The 20,038-nt window shown below is 40.2% G+C and overlaps 1 long non-coding RNA gene across 1 annotated transcript in view; it reads left to right on the top strand.

The window, feature by feature from the left end:
* LOC122815934 overlaps window positions 1-20,038 on the top strand; it is a 442,750-nt gene that overhangs the window by 252 nt on the left and 422,460 nt on the right. The window lies entirely within an intron of this gene.

The following is a 20,038-nucleotide window of genomic DNA, read 5'->3' as shown; positions in this document are numbered from 1 at the left end:
TAAGTGTTGCGCTGGAGCTTTTTGTTCCAGGAGGATTTTGTGTAGTTAAGGTACAACAGGGAGCTGCTAACTGCTAGCCACAAGTTTTTGCATTCGCAAGCAACACACTGGATACAATAGTGGGGTTAATGTTTTGCCTAACGATTTAGAGTGTGGATATTGCTTTTTAATGCGGGATTCATGATTGCTTTTCCTGTATGAATGTAAAAAGACAATTAAAACTATTTTTTTATTTGGTTGGATTAGGCATCGTCGTTTTAGTTGTTTTCCTAAACCCTTTGCTGGCTTATTAGTTTCAGCCTGTTGTTTCTCTGCACAGTCGATTAGTATTCGTGTGATTGGTGTTCTGTTTGGAAACGTTTAATGTTTTTGTGGTTGCTTAGTTTACCACCCGTGGAAAAGCGATTCTTGTGTCACAGGTGAGCCTCTGTCCTTAAGTATGGCTAAGTGAGACTTTACATGGTGGATATTACCCTGTTTGGGAAAAATGCTTGGGAGCAGTTGAGGGTGTTTCAGTCCAAAAGGGAATGCAGTGACTTTCAAAATGCATCTGTTATTTAGTGTGCATTTTATGTGTCTGGCATGTTTCTATGTTTTACTGGAGTGTCCACATTATTTCTTTTAAGTGTATGTAGACCATTAACAGCAGCTGAATACCTGGCATTTAGTATGCCATTGTTTGTTTAGTTCCTGTCTGTTTTAACTTCATGATTTCACAGTGCTTGTTCTCAGTTTGCTAAAGAAGTCAGACGTTTACTACCTGGTGAGCTTTACTTAGTTAATAACAGCCAAGTATGTTAAGCTAGGGGCGTGACCTTCTATAGGATAGAAAGTACAATTACAGGTTCAGCACATTGTGTGTAAACCTATTGTAAGGCTAACTAGCAAAGGTCACGACAAGTAAGATGTAGGTAAAGTATGTTTAGATGAAAGCTGCCACAAGATATTAGACAGCTGGATTAAAATCAGTAAGACTTCAGTAATTTCTATGCTTTGTGATGCTTCAGTGTGTCATCGTTACTGTTTTTTTTGAATTCCACTGTTGGATACTTCATAAACAGTATTTTCTCAGGTGCTTACAAAGTCCTTTCAGTTAATGTTGTGCATAGTATTTTGTTAGGTGTTTCCATTATCCTACAACAAGTTACACACACTGTGTAGTAATTAACTGTGCTCCTGCCAAGACTGGTGCAGGTATTGTTTTAGGATTGTTGTTACTCTTAGTTTATCTAGCTGTAACTGTGCTCCTAGGAGATGTCTTCTGTCATAGTGACCATTCAGACTAGGAGATGTCTTCTGTCATAGTGACCATTCAGACTAGGAGATGTCTTCTGTCATAGTGACCATTCAGACTAGGAGATGTCTTCTGTCATAGTGACCATTCAGTCTAGTGACCATTCAGTCTAGGAGATGTCTTCTGTCATAGTGACCTTTCAGTCTAGGAGATGTCTTCTGTCATAGTGACCTTTCAGTCTAGGAGATGTCTTCTGTCATAGTGACCTTTCAGTCTTTTGCAGGAAGAGTCCTGGGCAGCCCGCCTTCTCTTTAGGAAGAAACAGCATGCTTGCTAAAAGCATTAGCATTTTCCAGGTTGTTTTCTGCACTCTTTGCACGATTCATGGTAATAGTAACTTGCTATAGAGCAATTGAAGGAGGTTAAATTAAATGTTTTATGTTTGGAAATGTATATGATCTAGTGTTTTTTTTTTTTTTTTTTTTTTGCCTAGATGCTTAGAACTGCACAAAGATCACCTGGCAGCTCTGCCGTCAGATGTGGGTGGTCATGATTTTGAGAACTAGTTTCTAAGTGAAGTAGAAGAATATGTCAGCAGTTTAAATTACTTTGATTTGTCTAAAGAGGGCTAATCCTATGAATGGAATTTACTTATAAGAATTTGTCATCTTAGGGAAGCAGTTCAAATAACGTGCAAGGGAGTGTATCCAAGGAAGTTAATTTAAGCCGAATAAATATGGATTTATGTTGGACAGCATAATAAGGGAATCCGCAGCGTAATTGGAGTCGGCTTTTAAAGGCACTAAATGCTGACAAATTCACAGGGATTGTTTATTTTTACTGCAAGTCCAAACGTCAGACTAATATTTGTACGTTTAAGAATCACTGATAATGACAAGGCCCTGGTACACTATGAATGCAACTACTGTGTTTAGACTAAAAGATGCTCCCAAGGGAATGTTTTGTTTGTAGTAGTAGTTATACTTGCAGAGGAACTTGAGTTGCTTAATTAATCTAGTGATGTCCCAGAACTGGCGATGTTCCAAAACAAGGAAGCTGATACTGTGCAAGGGTCGCCTTAAAGCTTTACATCAGAAACAAATGACCCAGGCTTGTTTCTCTGAAGAAAAGAATGAAGCTCTTTGGATGTGATCCGACAGAGAAGGAAAAAGTACAATTTAAATACAAGTTGTTTATGTCAGGAAGTCCTCTATTAACAGGTGTATGTGGTAATACCTGTAGAATAACTGTGTACGTAGATGACAGCTTTCCATCTAGTATACATGGGAAGAAGAGACTGTTCTTTATAATGGAAGGTTTGTGTGTAGGGGACAGATTTTGAGGAAAGAGCATCCCATGGAGTAAGTAAAGTTTTCTGCAGAAATGTGAAAGTATGTCCTCGTGTAAAAAAAAAAAATAAAAAATCTTGTCTTCAATATGAAGAAAATGGGAAGGCAAATTGGATAGCAGAGTAAAAATAAAGTTACTTTCAGTATAATTAACTTGTCAGTGAAACTGGATACAAACTGAAATACAGTTGTAACTCTTTGTACTGATTTATATTCGTTGTACAACTGATGCACAAGAATTACTCCTTTAATGCAGGGAAAGTATATATTTCCTTGTAATATTACTGGGCTGAGCTTGGAATTCGAAGTATTGATCAGTGCACCACCCCGTTAAGCAAGTATAAATATTTACATCACCAGTAAATGCTTCCCTGCAAAGTGCTGCATGGTCTCATGCTGAAGTCATTTGTGTAGTGACCTATATGATGTTTAATTTTAAGTAGTGACCTACATGATATCTAATTTTAACTTTCTTGTACAATCGGTAGTTTGTCATCATGGTGAGTCAGTGACTGTCTTAACAAGCCATGGATGTAGGTTAACAAACCATCCTGGATGGGATGCCAGCCCATTACAACGCTCTTGTACATCATAAATGTATGCCTGGGGGACATGATCTCAGCATCAACAGTTCATGTTTGTGCAAGTGTTGGCAATCTGGAAGTAAACTAGAGCCTTTTGGGGTAAAGAAAAAGTGGACACAGAAGGGACATGTAACCTCCGCAAAGAGCTTTGAAGCAGGGAAGAGTCGAATGTTATGAAGCATTGCCACCGTTGGCACCATATAATGGGTTTAACTATATAGCTAGTAAGTGGTACTGTTTAAAGTTTTCTAGTAGTGATTGTGTCCGTGGTATATTTTCTTGGTGTAACAACATAAATTTCTGTGCCGGTTTTTTACAGCATTTTGATCTGAAATATCTCTGAATTAAGGACTCAGTATGTGAAGAATGTAAGAACAGATGAAATGCAAAAATGCCAGAACTAATGCTGAAGAGCCTTTACAGTTTTACATTGTTACAAGCAACACAGTTGGTTACTGCCCCTCACCCCCACAAAAAAGTAAATAAGAAAGCTAGAAATGTGCTGTCATTTACTACTAAACAGCATGTTATGTATGTGTCAAAGGGTGAATGTAATTGAATGCATGCATTAATTTACCATATGCTAATACTGGAACTCCTAATTGTTTTGAAATGTGTGTATAAAATTGTCAAAAAGCCCTCTGATAAGTGCAGTAAGGCTTTTTAAGATTATTTATATTATTAGTACCCAAGATAGGTGCAGATCATGTTCTTCAAGCTTTATCATGCACCCTGGTGTGTGCCTGTCGCACATCAACAAATCTTTCCTAAATACTTTCCCCATGTTTAACTCTGTCAGCATAAATCCTCCAGTATCACTCCAATGTTAGTCTTCTGTGGTTCATATGCCCACATCCATTGTCATCTAGGGCTTGTAACCCCTTTTCCCCTCAACAGCTTTCATATGTCAAACACAAGGAGGTGATGGCAGCCTGATATAGCATAGTCTGGGCAGTGGTAAGAGGAATTTTTTGTATGAACCTCTGGTTATCCTCAAAACTCAGTGTGTCTGACATGCTGTGTTTTAATGCGTCACGTTATGCATCAGTGCATGTACATACATGTCTGTTTGCTGCATCTCTGTTATATGTTGCACTGCAGATCAGGTCGTCAGATTTCTGAGTAGAATTACTGCTCTGTAGGAAAAACGTTCAACTACTTCATTGATAAAGTTGACTTATTTACACTTGGTTGCCCCAGCCTACTGCTCTGTATAAGTTGTTTACTTACACTTGGTTGTTTGCCAGCCTACTGCTCTGTAGGAAAAACGTTCAACTACTTCATTGATAAAGTTGACTTATTTACACTTGGTTGCCCCAGCCTACAATGTCATCATGCTATCAGCATGGTTTGTTGCCAAGAAGCACAGCAACTGTACTTTATGCTGTTACCAGTGATTTTGCATTGCATTCTATTTTTGTAGATGTCACTAAGCCATTCGATTGACTACAATGTATTTTTTTATTGTCTTTGCTAACATCTGGGGTTAGCCCCACAACTCTAGAGGGGTTTATATCTTTTGTGTGTAATGGACACTGCAGAATGCAAGTAGCCTCTACCTCTTTCCCCATTAGCCCCTCCCCCTACTCAAAGGTATACAGTGAGGTAACTTCTCTCCGGTGCTGTTCTCCCTTTACAGTAGCAAAATCCCACCTCACCTACCCCCATAAAATTCCCATAATTGCATATGCAGAAAATATTGTAATTTTACAGAAGAGGGTTTTCCCTCCTGCAAAAGTAAGAAATGCTATGGAGTAAGAGCTAATACTCCTAACAAAGTGGGTAAATAGCTACCAAGTTATACTCCACACCAAAATCCCATGCTGTACTCTTTCTTAACTTTTAAAAATGTAAAAAGTACCACATAACTGAACTATATGTCCCCAGGCCTCCACTGAAAATGGGTCCTGGCCCGGTCCGACACTTCCCGGTTTGTTCAACACTAAAGGAACTATGGAAAAGGTTGAATTAAACTTTAGATATCTGCTAATATGGCCATATGCACTTTTTAGACTTTTGATATCCTATTTGACTTTTTTATTGATGAGAAAGTAAGTTAAAGTACTCCTTATTTTCAGTTTAAAAAAAAAATCTGTCCATCTGTATCTGGCAGAAGAGCTTAGTTAAAGGTATGTTCTTACCACAGCAATAGTTGCTACATCAAAAGCAACTCTTACATTAATTCAAACTACTAAAGCTAACGTGCAGATTTGTGGCACTCCGTCAGTGGGTAGCATCACTGTACCACTCTCTCTAATGCTAAATGGGTACCACTGTGCCGCTCTCTCTAATGCTAAATGGCTACCACTGTACCGCTCTCTAATGCTAAATGGCTACCACTGTACCGCTCTCTCTAATGCTAAATGGCTACCACTGTACCGCTCTCTCTAATGCTAAATGGCTACCACTGTACCGCTCTCTCTAATGCTAAATGGCTACCACTGTACCGCTCTCTCTAATGCTAAATGGCTACCACTGTACCGCTCTCTCTAATGCTAAATGGCTACCACTGTACCGCTCTCTCTAATGCTAAATGGGCACCACTGTACCGCTCTCTCTAATGCTAAATGGGCACCACTGTACCGCTCTCTCTAATGCTAAATGGGCACCAGTGCTGCACCGATCAATACTCCTAGGAGACCTTCCTATTGGAACATGGATTAGAACCCTGGACTGTCTGCACTGCAGTCTTAACACTCACCATGTTATAATGCTAGGCAAGTAGTCACAGGTACTGTAATATCCCCATTCATATCTGCCATTAAATAGACAAATGTAGAAGCTTTTGCTACTCTTGTTAAGTACTTAATCCGTAACTTCCACATTGAACACGGCCTTGCATAAGTTTGGTGTAAATATTTTTCTACCCATTCAGTCATCAAGTAGCCTTAAAGGTAGTGAAATTATTACTTTGACCTGTACTGACCTGTACCGGCAACTTACCGCATAAGCTGGGGGAAAACTCCTCACTGTTGTATCCTTCCCCTTCTTTGCTTGCAGACTTCTCCAAAAAAGTCTCTGTTCTCCCAAATGGATTTACAGTCCTCTTATTTTGTTACTGTATTATAGTTCTGCTTTGGAGACACGACTGTCTGCCGTTCACCATGGCTTTTAGTGCTCCTCTTCGATTCTCTGCTGAGACACTTCCAGCACCTGTCTGGCTTGACAGCAACATACTGGGGCCTGCAGACAGGAAATTCTTTTTTTTTTTTTATGGTACCATCCTGACAGCTACAGAGGGCTTTGGTTATGCCCTACCAACCTGTCCTGCTCAAAACCCAGTAGGTATTGGACAGCAATGCTGCTGGACTAAAGTCCTGTCTCTACTAAGAACTGCGAGTTTTAAATAAATAATTTACACTGAAAAACAAAACAAATTAAAGTACTTCTAGGTATAGTCTCGTACAGAAGGGCCATCATCTCTATTAGGAAGTCTTTCTGAGGCGGAGTTTCTGAGCAGTGTTTTTTTTTTTTTTGTGTGGTTTTCTTTAGGAGAAATGCACAGGTCTCTCCTCATGCATTCTACTAAGTCTTTTCCTGCACTCTGTTTTCCCCCTGAGTTAGTGGGCTGAGCACTAAAATTGTAGTTGGACTTTGTAGACCACTGATAAGTTCTTACTGGTTAGTTGGTTAATGAAACCACTTTATTAAAAACACAGAGATTCCTGCCTTCTATAAATACTTGGGATTATTCATATACCTTTTGCAGTTCTGTTCACAATATTTGTTTATAGCATTTTACTTCCTTGTGACCTGCCACATTGCTGCATTGCTACCTTCAGCATGGAAACCCTCCATTTCAGACTGTGTAGGTTAGTGTGCCATGGACAGGCCGCCTGCATTGTGGCGAAGTGAGCTTGGTCTATGCTGTTTTGTAAATTTGAATGCTTGTAAGGAGATTGCCCACCTACGCAGCTTCATTACAGTCTTGCTTCAGATTTATCCACATCGGGGGAAGCGTGGTTTCTTACCAATGTGAACATTTGGCAGAGGAAGTAGTATGTAAGAGAGGGAAACACTACATTGACTGCAGAGCATTCCATGTCCTTAGTGGAACACTTAGTTTCTGCCTTCCTTACTCAGGAGGACCTATAGGGTCTTCTTCCACATCAAAAGCCTCTGAAAGCACACCCCCTTGACCTACCACTGATGCATTCATATAACCTTGAAAGGTCTGCTTTAATCCAGAGATGCTAGGCCAGGCTCTGACAGCACTATTTTATTCAACAGTTTGAAAGCATTTACTGCCCTTGCTTATGCCTCTCAACTAGAGTGAATTTTCCTTAATGTCCAGATTTTTTTTATTTCATATTTTTTGGTCTATTCCTCATATATTTTGTAGTTTTCTGGCAAATCCATTGAGGGCTGAAGCCAGTAAATAATGACAGACATTTTGAGTTTCAGATGTCGTGCTAAGTCAAAACCTGTTCAACTTTCTAAGTTTATAAGATGTATGTTTAAAATCTGTCCCTGGCTTTGGGCCTTTGTCCCCATTTATTTTTGGTTTGTCCAGAATTCATGCACTGAGAGGTTGAGATGTTTATGGCCTTGCTGTCCAATTAAGTTTAAGGGGCATCATGCATTTTTTTCAGTGTTAAGGACATTCTTGAAGTTACCTGGTTATTTGCTTCTTAGTACATATAACAGGCCAGCTTTTCCCTTTTTTAGTTTTCTTTCTGGGACCTGAGAATTGTGCTATCTGTTACATGTACCAAATGTTTTATATTTGTACTGCCTAGCTTGTTCTTGGAGCCATTAACCATTTACCAGACCAGATTTCCTTGTACACCTGTTTGTCTATATCCTGGCTAGATGGAAGTTGTAGTAGTCAGTGTGCCATGTCACTGTCTGTGCAGTGGCAGGGTATTTCAAGTGGTCCTTTTGGACTCTGCATTTTATAAGGTCAGAGGAAAACCCAGCAGCCCATACTGGAGCAAGCCATCTGGTTTAAAATAAAAAGCCCCACACACTGTATTCTGCTGTTTTAGAGGTTGTTTGTTAGTATCCCCTTTGAAAAATCAAATGTGGTGAAGAGTATTGCCTACCCAGCTTTTCTGTTGGTTCTTCCACCCTAGGTTCATGGGTAAATACCAGGCTAGCTGCCCTGAAGGGCCATTTTAAGTCTAGCCAATAACCCAAGGTGAGAATCAAACCCTGTACCTTGTGCTTATGAAGGAAAGACTTTAAGCATTATGCTAAACCACCCACACCATTGGCATCGGGGTAGCTGACAAATTTCAGAATACTGTTCATCTTCTTAAAATCCATACCACCCTGCTTGTTCCTTAATGTAATGACAGTAAAACCATTGCAGTAGTTCATTTCTGATGCCTTTATCACCTGTGTGTATCCATTTCTGATACCTTTATCACCTGTGTGTAACCATTTTTGAACTTCATTCTGCACGGCCTCTGTCCGTCTTTCTTTTCATTGGAGTTTGCCAGTAAGCACACTACAGAGGTCTTCACTTCACTTCTCAAAATTTCATGATGTGGATTTTTCTGGCCTTGCCAGTATGTCTAGGCCTGTACATTTATTTTGTTTTCTGCTCCCTTAAAAGGGTCCTGCCACTTTTGGTTTTGATCTCTTGCTGCTGAAAAATACATTTTTGGCCAAGACCAAATTTCCCACTTTAGATTTTCCTGCATTTGTGTTGTACCCTCCTTGTTGTGTAGCCTGGGCTCTTTGTGTGCACTTGTGTGATGGCATCCATCCTCTTTTGTGTATGCTTTTATAGGGTTCCATGACACATTTTTCCAAGTTTGTGTCCATATTTAACAGTCCACAATGATGTGTACCATAAGTTTAATAACACAAAGGGACTAAATCCTGCTGAGACTTTGGTACTTTTCTAATGGCAAGCAGGAGGTACACTATTAACTTGTCCCAATTTTTGCCATCTTACTTAATTTTTTCTCTGTATGAAGTTTAATGATCTGTTACTAATTTCTGTTGAAATGCTGCACTTGGGTCAAGCATATATTAAGCCATAAACAACTTTTCAAGCAGAAGAGAAGTTGTTAGCAATTAATAAAGAGTTGAATAATTTCAATCGGGAGGAGAAGAGGGCATGAGTCAAGTGGCCAAGTTGATCCTACCAACAGAACAAGGTGTTTTTGGATCACCTGACTTTGAAGGGGGTTTTCAGAGCTATGCAGTTAAGGCACCTATATGTAGCACTAGCAGAAAGCTATATTCCAAAGTGGATGATGATACATGGGAGAGACTAAGATTTTGGATGCAGATCCTTCAGGAGAATAGCCATACAGAGTATTGTATTCATAAGCCAACACGAGAGTGGAGAAAAGAGATTCTGCTGATAGAAACAGCTGAAGTTAGGTGTACAGAGAATAGGCAAGAGAGGCTGGAATTTTAGTAGAGAACTGGTAAAGGAGCTAAGGTATTGGGAGCACATAGAGAAGGAAAGGTGGTAGAATGGGAAGAGGAGAAGGAAAGGTGGTAGAATGGGAAGAGGTGAAGAACTGATAGAGTATAGGCCAAGAGAGGGAGTAGGGGGATCCAAGTGAAAGACCACCACTAGTAGAGTTTTTAGCGGCATCTAGAAGAAAAGCTGTTGTTTAAAAAGGGGCAGTTAGAGCATGTTGGAGATTGTATGATTGTAGGAATTAGTCAAAGCTGGTTAGGATTAGGAAGAGAGATTGGATAAGTAGTTTTCAAAGAAACAGTGAAAGGATATATGCATGGGCCCCCAAATGAGCAGCATAAGTCTAGAAGATTTCAGATCTTTGTTTGGAAATGCTTGCATATCTGTGTATATACCCCAAACAGACTCTATTATTCTCCCCAGGTAGATTGCAAATGTTGGAGGTCTTGTGGGGAAGGAAGAGGTAATTGGGAATGTATTTTTGAGTGTAATTAGTTGACAGACTTTAATTTCTAGCAGACTAATCTCTCAGAAGTACTGGGTGAGCAAATTAGTGTATATATGGAAATGATTTTCTAAGCCGTGGTTATACAACTAGAATTTTCTAGACACCGTAAGGCCTTGCTGAGTTTAATTCTGGTGTCTGCCAAAAAAGCAGGATAAAATTGTATATTAAAAAAATGGGAACTGTGGGAACAAAGCATAAAGAATAGTTATGGAGGAGGAATGCAATTTAAAGGAAGGCAGGATTTGACAGCAATGTAATGTTTGACTTGACATTGACAGCATATACATCACTTATCTTCTAATGTTTGCAACTGAAAAATGTCCAAATATTTTTCATTTACATAAATGTTGTATTGTCTTTGTCGTGTGATTCAGCAATAAAGATTTTTCTTGTTTAAAAAGAAAACCATGAAAGCAATAGTCCTGGTTTGGAGGATTATTCTGACGTAGATGGAGCCAGCCTTTCTGATATTCTTGCTTTGGAAAATATGAATAATTCCCTTGTTGTCAGTTTAGCTTTACCATTACATAGGGAAATAGCATTGGAATACCTGCTGTAACAGTCCAAAATAACCAAAATGCATTTGAAAAACTTTTCTAGATTTTTATCAATGGCCTAACAGCGTCCATAGCAATATGTTTAAATAGCAGCTGTGTAATAAGCTCAAATGTTACCATCCATGAATCTTGGGGAGAAACCATCTGCAGCACTGCTTTCATCTTTTTGGAAACAATGACAACAAAGGCTATGATCAGTGCAAATAGTAAACTTCTTCATCCTTATCTAACTGGGAATAGTTTGACGCCTGGGTGTTAAAGTCCGACATGAACCCAATGACATCTCTTGTCCATCCATCATCCGTTCAACACAGCGCCCCTAACCCAGCAGGCTGTGAGGCATCATATGACAAATTAAGTCTTGTGATCATCAGAGGCACAAAAAACCCTGAAGAGACTGCATAGTTCCCTTGACTGTTCAAACGCTTCTGTCCTGTTCCTCTTGCCACAGGTGTTGGACTGAGGGATTATTGAACCTGGGGTTAGGGGTTACGTTCTGGCATTTGTGAAGAACTTTTTGTTGGATGTCACATTTTTTCATATTCCTGCTGTTAAGTCTTTGCTTTCCTCTAGTCAGTTTCTGTAAGTGTCCTAGTACATTGTTGGACTGTGTCCTAATTTCATCAGATGTTTTTGGATAGGTTTGGGCACCAGGCCTGGTACGCACTTTCTCTATCCTTAATGTTGTGCAATAAATAAATAACTTGTAACAGAATATATTGGTAAGAAAAATGGAGAAAGTTTTTCTTTCTCTACAGCTGTAGCTATATTTTCCTTGATTTGGTCAGTGTCGTCCTCCTCCTCCTCCTCCCATTGTGCCCTTTTAAAGTTTTTTTCTGGTGTTCCGAGAAATCATTCAGCTCTGCCATTTACATCAGTTTGTCATGAGGTAGAAAACGCTGTCTGCTCTTCAACCTACACAGGCATGGGGGGGGGGGGGTTTGTGTCCAACCCTTCTCAAAAGAAAGGCAAGTCCTTTTAATATGTTCGTGTCAGTTGTTTATACTTTTTTTCTCTCTAGTTCTATTAATTTGCAATCCTGATGCATATAATCCTTCCCTTCTTTAAGGTTCTTGTGAGGAGCCCTAAGAATATCACTTACAGCTCTGTTCAAGGTTGTCATTTTCTTTGTACATGGCTTTATCCTTTTTATTTTTTTATTGCTCTCCCTTTACCTTGGTGTGTGAGACCACCAACCGCTCCCCCTCTTTTTTTTTTCCTCCATCCTATTTTAGTCTTCCTCTGCCCTGTAATGTTAATGTGTGTGTGTGTGTGTGTGTGAGAGAGACTTGCTGTCGTCTTATTTGAGTTTGTTTTTCTCTAGCAGAAATAAGTTTAGAACTCTGACTAGATACCATTTGTTCCATGATCTCCTCTAGCAGAGTTTGTTTCCCTTTCAACACTCACCAGCTGCTTAGTGTTCTCCGTTTCTATGGCCTAACGTAACAAAGTTCAGGATTCTGCCCAAGATTAACACTTTCTATAATTCATTTTTCTGGAATACATATTTTTAGTGAGTGATTCCTTCTCTTTAGTTATGGTACTCACTTTTATGCCTTGGTCTGCAGTAGTTTCAAGACATTGTAACACTTGCTTTGAAACACCTTTCAGGTTGAAATTTTTAACAGTGTGACGTGCTTTCTTCTACTGGTTCTAATCCTAAAAGCTGTTCTGCCATAGGTTTATGCTGACATCTGATTGGTGTAGAATTTTTCCCTGTTACCTTTTTGGATCAGCACTGTTTTAGAATTTCTCGTGCATTCAGTGTGCATGTATAGTACTTTGTCATCTCACCTCTCTTTCACATTAGACTGATGCATCAGTCTATTGGCTTACCCGCATGCTTATTCCTTTCCCCAAACTGATAATGTGGTCTTTCAAGAAGATTATGTTCTTCTCATTGCCTCCACAGATGTTTAGCATGGGGGGGGGGGTATTTTTCCTTATTGACATATCTTTTGTGTAATTTGGGAACTATAGCTTAAGTCATGGAGTATTGTTTCCCATCTCCATGACTGGAGGCTATTTTTTTTCGGGAGCAAGAGTCTTAGGCACATCTGCCATTATAATAGTGACTGACTGCATGGATGTAAAAGTACCTACAGCTAACTGCCATCAATTAAGACTTTGCACTCGAGCAATCTTCCTGCCATTGTAGTATTGCAAAGTTGGTTAAGTGTTTTAGCAGATTTGTCACATTCCATTCGCAAAATATCCTTAGTGGCTTGGCTTGTTAGTTTTCACTGGTACAACAGTGATTCCTATTATTAGTACAAAATTTAGCTCTGCAACCTCTCTTCCACACACCTAAATGTCTACAGTTATGACTTTCTTTTTCCAGAATGTAGGTCTAAACTGCTTTTTTTTTTTTTTTTACATGGTTTTATTGCATAACAGTAAACTTTTTTTTTGAGTAGCTTTATGGTCAGTTTGAAATGCTCAATTTCTTAAAAGAAAAACTATCTAAAACTTATAATTTCCCAATGTTTGTAATTTTATTTTCCGGATGTTGATCCCTGGGCTAACAAATCTTTTATGTTTTTTTGCTAGGAAAAATGTCCCTGCCCAAAAAGGCTTTTAAAGGCTCATTAGTTGTTTTGAGATGTTCTACTAGGGTTCCCTTCCTTTTGTTGGCTGTATTGCTATCAGGCATATGTTGATGTTCTCCTCCATAGTTGATTGTTTCATAGGAGAAATGGTTTTGGGAGTTGCAGTGGTGGCTATGGCAGTTGCAGCAGTAGTGGTCTGTAGCAGTTATTCTGTGGTCATCATTTTGGCAAAAGGGTAACCAAATATGTGCTCACACAAAAGTATCCTCCGGTTACTCCACCATAACTTTTATTTCAAAAGTTATAATCCCAGCACACACCCTGGTAATGCTGTGCCTTTAGTAACCTTTGGTGCTGAAAAGGCTGTTTCTTTATTGGCTCAATGACAAGTTCTTCCAAAGTAATTAATGATGAAACAACTTTAAAAGTGCTCTGGGTTTAATTATATATGGCAGGGATGCAGGCTGTCTCTAATCTTGGCAGCTTTTTTCTTTTTCTGATTTTTCTTTGACAGGAAAGATGTTCAGACCCCTCCTGATGTCCACTCCTAGGACTATCTACTGTAAGTAATTCTTGAAGAACTGCTACTCCTGGCACAGAATACCATTCCTGGAAGGGCCCTTCTTTTTATATACCACTGATTTGTTTTATCTACCTAATGCATCAGGTGTTCTTTTTTACTTGAAGTAACCATACTGCTTACAGTACTGTGATGTATATGATGTGTACATTCTTGAATGGAAGCCCTACTTCTTTTAGACATGTTTGTGCTACAGTACATCCAGGGGTGTCTGTGTCTAAGATTGTTGTTGTTTATATGTATGTGTATATAATGCATGTAAAAATGTGCAGAGGGGTCACTTAGCTATTCTGGCACCAGGCTCTGCTCCCCAGTGTAGCACCCCCCTCCAGTGACTTAAGGAGACAAAAGTAGTAACTGCTATAGTTTGTCACACACACACACACACAGCAGTTGTGATGGAAAATGCAATACTGGAATTGATTCTAAATTCTGGCAATACATTGAAGACTGGTTAGCATCTGCAGAGAACACCCCCTAATATTGTGTTTGGGGAAGATGCTCCCTTTGCCCCACCCTGGTTATGTGTGAGTACATGTGCACAATCATATGCTTGTGTGTGAGAGAGAAGAGTATGACTATGGGGAGTGTGAGTTGCTCAAACGGGATATGAAGAAATGCTCGTTTCACAGAAAGGCTGTTTAAATGTTTGGAGTATCCCCCTAAAGGTACACCTGGGTCAAATACAGTAACTAAATCCATTTAATGCAATGGACAGGCAAAGGCTGTTCCTCCCAATTAGAAGGGAACAAAGTTGAGTTAAAGGTCTAATTAAAAAACAGGTTGGCAAATTTTAAAATGAGGTTTCATAAAGTGTTAACTAAAAGTTTGTATTGCAGCATGTGTAGTTGTATAAAAAGTATTTTATTATTGTAAAGAAAAATACATGGTCTTTTTCTGCTTGAGTTAATGCAGCCTTTTTAAAACTCTGGTATGTCTGCCATCTGTTGGGAGTGGTACAAGAATACTCCTCTGTAGGTGAGGGTGGACATGACCGTGATAATACCCCTTTTGGGCCATTGGGTAAATGTATTTAAGTAATGCATTTTTTTGCGTGTGTTTAATTCCCTGTTATATATTTGAACTGATTTTTTGGAAATATTTTCTTAAGCATGAGAACATATGTGCAGAAATTTTTGGTTTCTTTATAGCAAACTTTGGCCTTGTTCTGTGGCTTTGGCAGCTTGTAAAGAGTAGATTGTTTGGGAGAATGATGAGCCAGAGACCAGCAGAATGTGTTCACCTGTATATTACATCTCTCCCATCCATTGGTGTATATCTGCGATCTCCCATCCATTGGTCAAGATTTCTGATGATCCTATCCCTCCCTCACGTCCTAATATAAGCCGTGTGTGGTTTTAAGTCTCCTGCCTTGTGGCTCTTGACGGATCTAGGCCTTGTATGTTAGGCAAAGGTCACCTCTGAGCAAGCGGTGGCGACTGAATAGAGCGATACATCGAATGGGGCATTGTACGGCATTTAACTTAGTTATCCGCTTGTTTCTGTGAGACCCTTCTGAAGGATATCTGTGTCCTGCAAACTTTGTCAGCCATAACCCTCCCTGTGTTTGCTTTGTACGGAAAAGTAGATGCCAAACAAGGGCCCAGGACTGAGCCCTGTGGAGCTCGCCAGATCGAGGTAGGCTGTATGGACTGCCTTTCCCTCATCAAACTGTTTGAAAAAAGTCAACCAGGTTTAGAAGGCATGATCTGCCTTTGACAAAGCCAAACTGGGATGGATCCAAAGTCTGCAAATTCCTATGTATTTATGAGGTCCATTCCATTATTCTTCTCCCATGGCTTTAAGGCTTAAGGCTCAAAAGCTAATGGGGTTAATTTCCAGGTCGTGGAGGCACCGCCTTTGTGATATGATTAAACAGCTGTGGCCTGTGGGGTTTAATTCCTCGTTGAGTTTGTGGAGTACAGCCGGGGGACACCATCAGGTCCCATGGATGCTGTGTTTTTTTGGAAGAGAGAGCAGTTCTATGTTTGTGATGATGAGATCAAGTCACCTAGTATGATGGTGTTGTCTCTGATGCATCGTCGTTGCCACCAGTCTTGAGATGTTCTCCATACTGGTCAGTGCGTGCATTTGAGAGGGCCTCTTCTGGCATTGAGCAGCATTGCCAATTGTTAAAGCTGATCATCTTATCTCTGTATTGTGGCATCATTCTTGGTGAAGGTAGGATACTGCTCAAGGTCAGGGTCATACCTGCCTGGGCTATAATCAGAGAGCTCCTCATTGAGACTGGTGCTTTGCGTTATGTGGCGGAGCGCCCGACAGGCAGCTTACTGTGACCTTGCAGGTGTTGTGTTCTGAGGTGGTGGTTGTTTGGGTGTCTGCTTTGGTGGCCTCTGCTGTTTTGGTAGTTTGGCCGTATAGTTGCATGTTCAGATAACTTGAAGGTGGTCATTGGCTGTTGGTAGTGCAATGTTTTTTGCATGGAACTCCTTATTGAATCCCTTTTGTTGTGTTTTCATGCAATGCACTCTCTCTGAATGCCCATGTTATTGCATACCCTTGATGTTGAGAAAAGTAATCTTAAGTTTTTCTTTTGTACAACATATGGCCCTATATAATTCTTGCATGGCCAAAGATTTTTATTTATTTAGTAGTAGACTCTGGCTTGCTTCCATAATCCTGATTAAATAAGGTTGCTTAGCAACCTCTTTGGTGATAGCTGGCAAATGTGTTCACCTTGTAAATAAGTAGACATCTCTAGCATTGTACTGTATGGTATGTGAAGTGACCAGAACAGGCGCGCGCTATCTGATTTCTTTCCCCTGTAACTGCTGAATGAGAGATTACTTCCCAAGCATGCAATAGACCTGTACACTTTTTCTTCTTGGGTGTATCGCCCCCTTCCCAATTCATTGAACAGGTCTTCAGAGGTTCAGTGTTTATATAATATACATACATACAAAGCCCCTCCACCCTTTCTGACTTCTGGTTTGTTTCGCACCCTCCCATGCTGATTATGTACTGGTACACTGATTATCCTGTTCAAGACACAGTATGTTGCAAACTACATCTGTTTGGGGTATGCAGAACAAATCCCTTTTAGACTATACTGAATACAAAGATGAGCCAGGAGAATATGAGGTCTTGTACTCCTACTGCTCTATAACAGTAACAGCACTTCATGTCTCAGCAGAAGATTTCAATTAATCCTTTTTTGGGAGGGTGGGTATTGGCTGTCAGAATGGATATTGCATCTGCCTTTTATTGTAAGCAGTTGTGACAGATGACATAGTGACCCCTTCATGGCAGAGATCTGTATCTCCATAACACTGCCAGATGTGTGTGATGGAGAGTTGCTGTTTTGGGTAAACAAAATGCTAGATAACCAGTAACTGTGAACACTCATGACACCTAGAAGATTTCTTCTTCCACTTGGGTGCATTTTGTAGTGTAAAGGATGCTGCCAGTGTAGGAGAACATCGGGTGTAAAAAGGATATTTGAGCAAACGCCGTTTGTGCTGTGCTGTGGCCTGCTAACATCCTTGACATTCAATATCCATGTGCCTGTATATGTGCAGGTGTAGAAATTCTTTGTGTTGATGTTGTCCAATTTGTACAGCTCATGGAACGGTGACTGGTAGAACTCTTGTTTGCTTGGGGGCGGAGTTATGAACAGTGGTATCCGAGCAACTGTGGGACTGAGGGTGCATAAGGCCAGCTCACCACGGAGCAGCCTTGGCAGTAGCTGTGAATACAGCTGATGTGTGCTTCTGTTCAGACGTAGGGCTGCAGCTGCATAACTGTAAATGTTGGGCGGGGGGGGCTGGGGGCAAAGAGAAACAAATCAAAGGAAGAAACTGAGAAAGGAATAATTAAGGGAGAATTCACAGACTGACAAGCTTGCATGCAAATGGCAGTATCCAGAAGGTTTTATAAGGGTTAAACTAATTTCACCTATGTGGTGTCATGAGGACTATTAATTATGTTATGCTGCATAAAGGAAAAGGATTTCAAAAGCTTGAATTCTCTGTATTTGTGAAGTGTGGCTGTTTTGTTGACCCGTCGATTTTAGATTTCAAAATCTCCAAGCTTCACATGAAAAGTAGTCTGTTAAGTACCTGGTGATATGCAAAAGTGAAATCTGTCTGAGCCACATGATGGAAGACTGTATAAATTTAGTTAATTTTACTGTATTGGAAAATGTAAAACAAGCAATTAACATTTGCCTTTATTGCTTGGTTTCTGATATTCTAGATTAGTAATTCTGCTTTTTAGGTGGGGGAGCTGCTTTTGTATACCTTAATTTTGGTTGTGCGTACGTCTACATACTACTTTGCTGTGGTATTCCCGCTCTGCATGCTTGGCGTGGGGACTGTTTTGAAATGGACATTAATCAGATAACTACCAGACTAAAGAAAAGCAACTAAAGTCTGTCAAACCTCACAGACTGGCATTTCTCATTTCAAGGGCTCCTTTTGAGCTTTGCAGTAATCTGAAAGGCTTGTCGCTGTACAAGTAGCATTTCATATTCTGTGTGACAGCTCATCTTTAACCATGATTGTGGAAAGAAAAAATACTGAAGATGGTGGTATTAAGTCCGCATAATTAATTGGAACCTCGAGTCCCATCTGACATAGTGGACCTTATAAAAGTTGCACAAATTCCTAGGATTGATCTGAGAGAAAAATGCAGATGTACAGAAGATCCACTCACAACATTTATTGTGCAAATTATGCATGCATACACATGTGTACATCTTTGCTGTCCAAGAAGACAATGATTCCTTAAAACTTGGATGAACTATTTATTTTATTTGTCCTTTTGTTGATTGGGTTAGTCCCACTGAGATAGTGGCACCTTTTAAGAGGAGACCCATGGTGGTGCAAATACTTCTGGGGAAAGTTTGACCAGGGCATCGAGGAATTCCCCCTACTCTCTTTGATAGGTACCATGGGATCTTTTACTTCCACCAACTCAAACAAATGAGACCTTGGCCTAATATTTCATCCAAAGGACAACATACTCAGGATTGCTAGCTACAGATCCCCTAACATGAGTCTGGAAAACCACACCTCCTCTCTTTTTAACATTCAATCTGATGCCATACTTATGGGTGACTTCAATTACCCCTCTATAAACTGGGAGACTTTTATGCCCCCATAATTCACTTGCTTGGAGTTTTTTGGACTTGACTTGTCAACACAAATGTGGAGCAACTAGTTAGTTCCCCAGCTAGAGGTACAGATATTCTAGAAGTAGTACTCATGAATATTAAGGGAGGGGATGCTGCTCCCTCCCATGCATTAATTCCTCCTTGGTAGGATCTGATGACAAATGATCTCCTTTAGTATTAAAACTAACGTAAAACCTCCATCAAACTCCAAACCTGTTAAGAACTTTTCTAAGGCCAATTACCTCCGTCTAAGAGATGGCTTATTAAACTTCCAAGCACCTCCAAACCTAAATGACACTGAGGCTTAGTCTGAGCTGTTAACAAAAGCACTGTACAACCACATTCATATCTGCATAGAGAAGGTTGTACTGTCAGTCAAACCTATGATTATTGGCAAAAATAAACCACCCTGGTAGATGCTAGCACAAGTATGCAATACAACAAAAGGGGGAAAAAAAGCTCTAAGCCAAGAAGAAACACACACGACAGTTCTAAAAGACATTCTCCAGTCTAAACAAACAATACTAGAAAGGTGGTCAAACCTGCCAATGCAAAATGGCCTCCCAGCTGAAAGATAACCATAAGGCCTTTCTTATTTTATTGTTTGTAACCTCGGGGGGGGGGGGGTTCAGCCAAAACTATAGCAAGCAAATCTGCTGGCTAAGTACAGTTCAAGCTTCTCCCCCCTCCTCAACACCTACCGCACCCAAAGAAATGCAATCATCCATCCCCCTACCAGTCATTTATGAGAGAACAGGTCCTTACTGCACTCTCAAATTGAATACAACCTCCATGGGTCCCAACAACATTCCAGGATGCTTCTTAAATAGCTTAAAACAGAATTTCTCGGGGCTAGTAGAAACCCTCTTAAGCCCATCTGGAAGGCTGTGGTTATGTCCTAGTGGAATGAAAGACGGGAACAGTCATTGCTCTGCACAAAGGGGGCCCATAAACTGACAAGCTTATGGGTCTATAGTGCCCTGGGTCAGTCTTGTCTGCAAGGCCATGTCAAGAATTATCCTGGATCTAATCAGTAATGACATGGGAGCCAGACCTAGTCTGGCCTTGTCAAAGGGGAGGTCTTACCTGCTCAGTCTGGTGGACTTTGAGAAAGTCACCAGGGCAATGGATGAGTGTAAAACAGTACACACTGCTTTT

Source organism: Protopterus annectens, chromosome 11.part0 (assembly GCF_019279795.1).
Source record: "Protopterus annectens isolate FY-2018-M chromosome 11.part0, PAN1.0, whole genome shotgun sequence".
Lineage (NCBI taxonomy): Eukaryota > Metazoa > Chordata > Ceratodontiformes > Protopteridae > Protopterus > Protopterus annectens.
Note: the sequence above shows the minus strand (reverse complement) of the source record. Positions and strands in the feature narration are given on the sequence as shown.